This window comes from Sinohyriopsis cumingii, chromosome 2 (genome assembly GCF_028554795.1).
Source record: "Sinohyriopsis cumingii isolate HCF-2022 chromosome 2, ASM2855479v2, whole genome shotgun sequence".
NCBI classification, from domain to species: Eukaryota; Metazoa; Mollusca; class Bivalvia; order Unionida; family Unionidae; genus Sinohyriopsis; species Sinohyriopsis cumingii.
In genome coordinates, this window is record NC_142962.1 from 103,599,592 (window position 1) to 103,606,839 (window position 7,248).

A 7,248-nucleotide genomic window follows, 5' to 3' on the forward strand; every position below is an offset into this window, starting at 1 on the left:
GGACTCCGGTCTCTTGCTAAATAAAGTATAAATAACATTCAATCTCTAAAAACATTAATTAATTAATAACTTAAAGAGGCAATATCTAAAAACTTATAAATAACATAACGTAGGAAGCACACCCTAAACACCTCGACTAGTAATACCATAATAACCTTGAAAATCTCTCTTCATACATGATTTCTACTAAGAACCTCTATAAACAGCATAGAACATCCCCCCCCCCCTTTTAGAACATTTTGAAGAAGAAAAAAAAAATCGCAAGAGACACCAGGCAAATGCAACAAGAAACCAACGATGTCAAGCAAGCAGGACCGTTCCTGAGCTCTCCTTCCCACTAATGACAGCCAACCATTCAACTGTAAGGGACCTTTATGGACCCACAGATTGAGGCCAAACTATCAGGGTTCCTTGAATCCATAAAAGCCTGGGGGAGGTGGCACCATTCCCTTCCCCAGGAACAACTAGCAGACTGCGGTGCAGTCAGGAAAAAGTGGCACATACACAATTGTGCGCACGCCACTATAATTAAACTCAACAACAAAAGGGCTAGGGTATATGCACTTGGACCCTACGAGTAAGCAAGTTAAGACGGTATTAATGTATCGTCATATTACATGCAGTGAACAGAAAAATGTAAACATACAGGGATGTATTGGAATCCACATATCTCGCATGGGTATCATATCGGCGCGTACTTGGACCTTTTTCATTTTTTATTTTCTTTTTCTTTCCCCATAAATGTCAAGATCGTGGTAGTAAGTAGTGGTGCCCTTGTATGTCCGTCCGATCGTGCTTAGGTCAGTCCCCCTGGTTAATTATTACGTCGAGGGCAATGGGGACGGCAGATCATATTTCAAAACACATTGTAGTTTTATTTATTTATTCATTTATATATTTATTTATTTATTTATTCCCGAGTCTGCTTCTGAAACTGCAAGATGATCAATTAGAGTTATTATATTTCTTTCATCCCCATTTGCCTTAAGCGAAAGAGGAAAAACTATTGTGAATCACACTTTTTTTGGAGGCCTACATTGATGCCATTCGATACAAGTCCATGTCAGTCTGGGTCTGATGCACCTGTCAATTTTTAGGAAAGACACTTGGCTGAAATTTCCAGTGCTTGGTATAGCCAATAATGGCCTAAAAGTACTGTTAAAGAAAACAAACCCAAAAACAACAACAAAAGAAAAAAAAAACAGCCAACCAAATTTGATCCACATGTAACGGGCTTCAGTACAAATACCAGCAGTTCATTTCGGTTGGCAGCACACGTGAAATTGCCAGGCCAGCGTTCATGATCAATAGTTAGTTAACTTGACTACCCAACAATATTGCCAATGAAATGGCTGTGCCGGGTGCAATTAATAGATTGAGGGATTTCATATCATATTGGTATTTCCAGTGGACTTTAGCAAGCACAGTATATGTGATGGAACCGACTGAAAAGGCCATTGTCAGTATCCTTTGACAAAGATAGATAGATAGATAGATAGATAAGATAGATAGATAGATAGATAGGTAGGTAGGTAGATAGATATGTAGGTAGGAGGTAGATATATACAAAGGTGTAATGCAGATTTTTTAAAAAGGGGTGTATGTCAAACATGTTTGGAGGTGAAATGGGGAGTGTCGTATAGATTATATTCATTCATTCATTATTAGTTCATATTTATTTTTCAACGATTTAGTAATCACTCGATTGGTAATGATTGTCAACATTGACTATGCCACAATTAATATAAACCTGGTAGTTCAACAACTAGTCTCTTTATTTTCAAAACGAACCAGGTTCGCGAACATTGCGTAGTCTTGAAGAAGACACCAATCTTTTAGCTAGGCATCGTTTTCCCTGCTACTTAAAACAGTTTTGTTTTGGTTCAAAACATGGCTATATGGTAATAACGATAAACACAGTACCCTTTTACTTCCCAAATAATGCGGCAAACTCGTTGTTAAATACTGACTGGGGGCCCCGAGTGGCCGAGTGGTCTAAAGCGCTCTTCGTTACGGATCGCTGCCATCTCACCTCTTTCTGCGTGGGTTCGAGTCTCGGATTCAGCCAATGTGGGTATGTGAGAAAGCTTGCCAGTAGCTTCTCGTGGGTCGGTGGTTCTTTCTGGGGTTTTCCCGGATTCTTCCTCCACCATTAATACTGGCCGCCATGTATAGCCTATCGTGTGCTGAAAAATGGCGTTAAACCCTATAACAACAATAACAAATACTGACTGCATATCTCTTAGTGACGCACGTACTCTGCCGCGGTGTATTCATTTTTTGAGCAACGAGACAATTGTCCTACCGTGTAGTTAATATGTAGTACATGTATGACTGGTCAATTGTAAGCGACGATTCAAACCCTAGTGGCCCAACGCAGCAAACGATGAACGGGAACCCAAGCACAAAATAAACTGCATTGCGATTCTGCGAAGTTGATTTCCTTCAGCATCGCAGGACTCGTGAAAGCACGGGGCCCAAGGAGGTTGCCTCGTTCGTCTCTATCGCCTTGCCCTAGAGCCGGGCTTGGTTTATTCTGTTGAAATGGGTCTAAAATAATGCCCCAGTACATACCAGACTATACATTAATGTAAATATTGTATTGCGTTTCGCAATTTAAAAAAACCCGGATGTTACAATCATAGTAAAGCCAGGTTTCATTACTGAGGCACGACATTCCAGTAAATTCGATTATTCTGGTCTGGGGCGGATCCAGGAATATCGTTTAAGGGAAGGGTAGGACATAAACAAAGTAGTCACTGTGTCTGTGGGAGGGAAGCTTTGGTTGAGGCATAGGAGGTGAAGCCTGCAGCTCCTAAATTGTAAACGTATCCATGGCACAATTTGAAGAGGCTAACTGTGAAGAAAACTTGCTTCGGGAAAACTTACGTTTCTTTCAAGTTCTTCATGGGTCGGGTGCGGTGTGGTGGAAAACATTGGTGTTGTGGTAGTATTTGTGTAGTGTTGAGGAAGATACCAACCTAACAGGTAGACTTCATTCTTCCTGTTACTTAAAACAATTTCGTTTTTATTTTAAATATGGATATTTTTGTATAATATTGAGTTTATCAAATTATCCCTCCTGCTTCACACACACACACACACACACACACACACACACACTTAATACATTGGTCCTTGGTATTTTTGATTCAATAAGCAGCGAAAAGAATATTTGACAAAAGGATTGTCTACATTAAAGGCAAATCCCAAACGACATTTGAATACATTTGGATGAACCTCCTTTCTTTCCCAGGATGACCACCGTTTTCACCTGACCGCTGTTTTCAGTGCGCATGTGCACTTGCCTCTGTTCGTGTTCGTGGGTCGGGGAGAGTAATGCTTGATAATGGTGTATCAAGTGGAGTAACTACCGTGGTGGCAGGTACAGCCGTGATGTTGGGGGCCTGGCCGTCTCGGGTCCCGGCCCAAGCAGGCAAAAAATAAGTGACAGTAAAGGGGGGGGGGACGAGTACAAAAGTTTGCTGTGGGGCCTGTGGTGAGATAGTTACGCGCCACTGGGTGTATCTCTAGATTTATTAACGTTTCCCAGTTCTTTACGCGATACCTTTATGTCTACCTACAGTTTGAAAAGCTATTTTAATTCTGTCGCAACGAGCGTACACCCTTTTCTCCACGTGTAAATACTGCTCAACAAATCACCCCTTTTACTTCCCAGACTATAGGAAAAAAAATTGAAGTTAAATATTGACCAGGGATTAACTTAGTGGTACCCATTTTCTGCTGTGACGTATTTTTTTTAAAAATCCATCTTTATTTTTACTTTCTTCCACTGAGTGTTGGAAACCCTTGCAGTGTTTTCATTACATTTGTCGCATTTATGGGATGGTTTAGCATGTTGAAATAAGTGTAAAATAATGCCCCGGTATATACGTGACCATAGATAAATGTTGATATTGTAATATAGTGTTTTTCCTTATAAACGTTAACTTTAATAATAACAAATTGAAAGCGGAGTATTATGGCGATGTGTTTATAATATGACTCGAGACGCTCTGGTAAGTTCGAGCCTTGAGGACTACTAGTGAGAGGCAGATCCAAGAATATCATTTAGGGGTTGGGCCGGGTGTAAACAATTAGTCAAGTGGTTTGTGGCTTTTGTATTTTAAGCGTTTCCATGGCATAATTTTAACCATCTGACCGTAAATAAAACTTTCTCCATGAAATGTTCCGCTTGTTTTGTGTTTATTGATATTTTTATTTGCAAATAGTTGAACGGACCATATTAGATCGTTTAGAATGGAACTTTACTTGCTATAAATTTAGAAAGTTTAATTTTGATGTCAATACTTCTCTTCTTCTCTCTTTCCTCCTCTCATTTCCTCCTGTGTACGACACTGTGATTTATTTTTACAACGTACTGTTTCGGCTTAATGTAAACGTAATGCGACTGTCATGTCATGCACATTTCTTTAAGCATGCATAGGCTTCAGGAAATGTGCAATTTGATGCAGTGGTCTGTCTTCAGTGTGTGTGTGTGTGTGTGTGTGTAAGGAAAGGGTCGGTCCATTTATCTTGATACGGCGCCTAGTACCAGAATATACATGGATAAAGAACATCTAGTCCGAAGTTAACCTACTCTCTGTTTGTAATAAATACTTCTATTTGTAATAAATACTATGATCCTAACAAGTCAGAATATTTGATTTTATTCATTGTATTAATATATGAGTAATACATCAGCTCGTCTGTGTTTGTGTACATGCGCGAATGCATATTTGTATGTGAACGGGACATGGCTGTCGGGCTACTTGTTTACCACCTTAATGACACCACCTTTGTGTAATCTGAGACGCTTTAGATGATCCACTCAAAGACTACACGGTCTATTTAGCCGAGAATATATAAAATGAGTTTAAATAGATACTGGTGTCATTTTGTAGACTGGGTGATATATTTTCTACAACCTGTTAGTACCGGTTTTGTTAATTGAAGATTTCAGTGTTATATTTATATTATTGTCTAACCGTTATTACTCTTTGGTCAAAAACTACTTGTTTTCGATCAGTTTATGTTAAAACCTGTTTTCTTTATATAAAAAAAGAAGACAAAACATACAAAACTTCTATCATTTTCCCTGTTGTTGTTGGTGGTGGTGACACTGGTGTCATCGTCTTTATTATCATCGCCGTCGTCATTGTAGTTATTGATGATGATGATGATGATGACCGCAACGATGTTGATGTATTTTCAGACACAATGACAGAAGGAGAGTAAAACTTGAAAGCTTGAAAATATTAGCAGATAAAATTCGTTCCATTTGAAAAATATAAATTGTATTATAAGCATTTAACGTGGGGAAAATATCTTATGACAGTCTTGCATGTACAGTCGTGAAAAATTCGATTTGAGCGTGCATCTTGAGATGGACTACAGGGTTGTATAAAAAATAAAGTAGTTGCTAATATTCGGGTCGAAAAGTGTTATATTCTGTTCACTGTAAAGCAGTGAAGAGTATAATTCTTGCGGCTGCTCCATAAGTCTGTTATCTGCGTTTACTTGCTTACATGTCTAAATTAAGCTCTGTATTTTTCAACAACCTTGCTGTATTACGTGGCAATAAATCCAGCAGTGTTATACTACTGCCTCATAAGTTGGTCAGAACGACATAATTCTACAAATATTTTAAAATTACTTTCTCAGTATTTCCCTAAAGGTCTTGTGACATCTGAAATTTTTCATAATTCTATATGGCATTATTCACTGATTTGCTTTATTTATAACGACTAAGAGATTTGGTCTCCAGACGAATATTTACTATATCAAGCTGAAGTTGATTATTTAATGAATATAATGTCGCCTATAAGCGTTAACACTGTCCAACAAGTATTTTCTTAATTAATTGTAATTTTCCAATTATTTTTCTTAATGCAGTTTAAGATACGCTGGCAGTTTGTGTTTTAACAGCTTTCGTCTACGCTGCAATCTCTTACCTCCCAGGACACGTGATAATGCTAGGAAACACAGTTCAGCATACGTTTCATATCATCTCGTCATGGTTGGAGTCTTGATGGTGTGACATGCGCAGAGAGCGGCCACAATAATCCGTCCAATGGTTTTCGAGGAAGCTCACGATCGACTGAGATATTTTTTTCGCTTAAGACCAGAGATTAATTATGCAAATATATATGAAACGGGGTATTACGTTTGCTAACATACCGTAATATCTAGTTAAATGAAATTTGGAATATATCGTTAAAAATGCAATATTATCGATTTTTATTTTGTATTAATGCATGCTTATTATTTATATTAGCTCAAAGCAAAATGTAATTTCCGCTCATATGTAACTCGAAATGATGTTGCATAACAATGCAGTAAATATTTACATTCTACTTAATTGCAGCTCATTTTATGTCGTACAAAAATGCAGAAGACATTCGAAATTTATTTTTGATATTATAATTATTACATTTAATTAATGGTTATGCATAGTTTTTCATATCAATGCAAATATGTTGATTCTCATAAATAGAGTATTAAGCTAAATAAATTATAAAGCAAAAAGTTGTATGTCTACTCCTTTAGCTAACATGTGTTGTAACTTAAATAATTACATTGTAGTCATCTCGAGAATGCACACTAATGTATATTTCCCTGTGATAGTCTGACAAATACAGGTATTAATATTTACATCATTTATACGTTTGAAATAAACATTTTTGTAAAATAACACAGTCTCAACTTTCTTTATTGTCCAAACACGTTTTTCTCTCTCTAATATATGTGTGTGTGTGTGTGTGTGTGTGTGTGTGTGTGTCTAACCATTCATTGGTCCGTCCGTCTGTTACGCCTTATATGAAGTCTGTTTTAAATAGTCTTGTGCAAAAGAGATGTTCCGTCCATCGGGATCTCGGGTAGGGGTCAGAAGGTCACGTATACTGAAATGTAAATTAGAGTGACATTTAAAATGCATGTACAAGTATATGATGTCACAGCAGAAAGAACCACAGATATAACCGAATTTGGGTTACGACCCTTGAGTGAGGTCACTGTCATGGTGATGGGATGACGAAAGGTTGAAGAAGTGAGCAGGTTAGCTGAGGTGTATACACTAATACTGTTCTCAGATAGGAAATGGGTGAAAAACGTGGGGTGATTCGGAATTCATTTGCGGAGTTTTGCATTCTCATACTAAGCTACATTAACTTGATAGACGCGTTGTGTTTGTGTGTGTGTGTGTGTGTGTGTGTGTGTGTGTGTGTTGGATTTTTAACGTGGCTTTAA

The 7,248-nt window shown here is 37.8% G+C and overlaps 1 long non-coding RNA gene across 1 annotated transcript; it reads left to right on the forward strand.

Annotated features, from left to right (window-relative positions):
- Positions 1 to 1,275: 1,275 nt before the first annotated feature.
- LOC149805518 (uncharacterized) lies at positions 1,276 to 6,694 on the forward strand. Its single transcript, XR_016414871.1, has 2 exons — positions 1,276 to 1,463; positions 5,902 to 6,694. It is a non-coding gene; the product is annotated as an uncharacterized LOC149805518 (long non-coding RNA).
- The last annotated feature ends 554 nt before the right edge of the window (positions 6,695 to 7,248 follow it).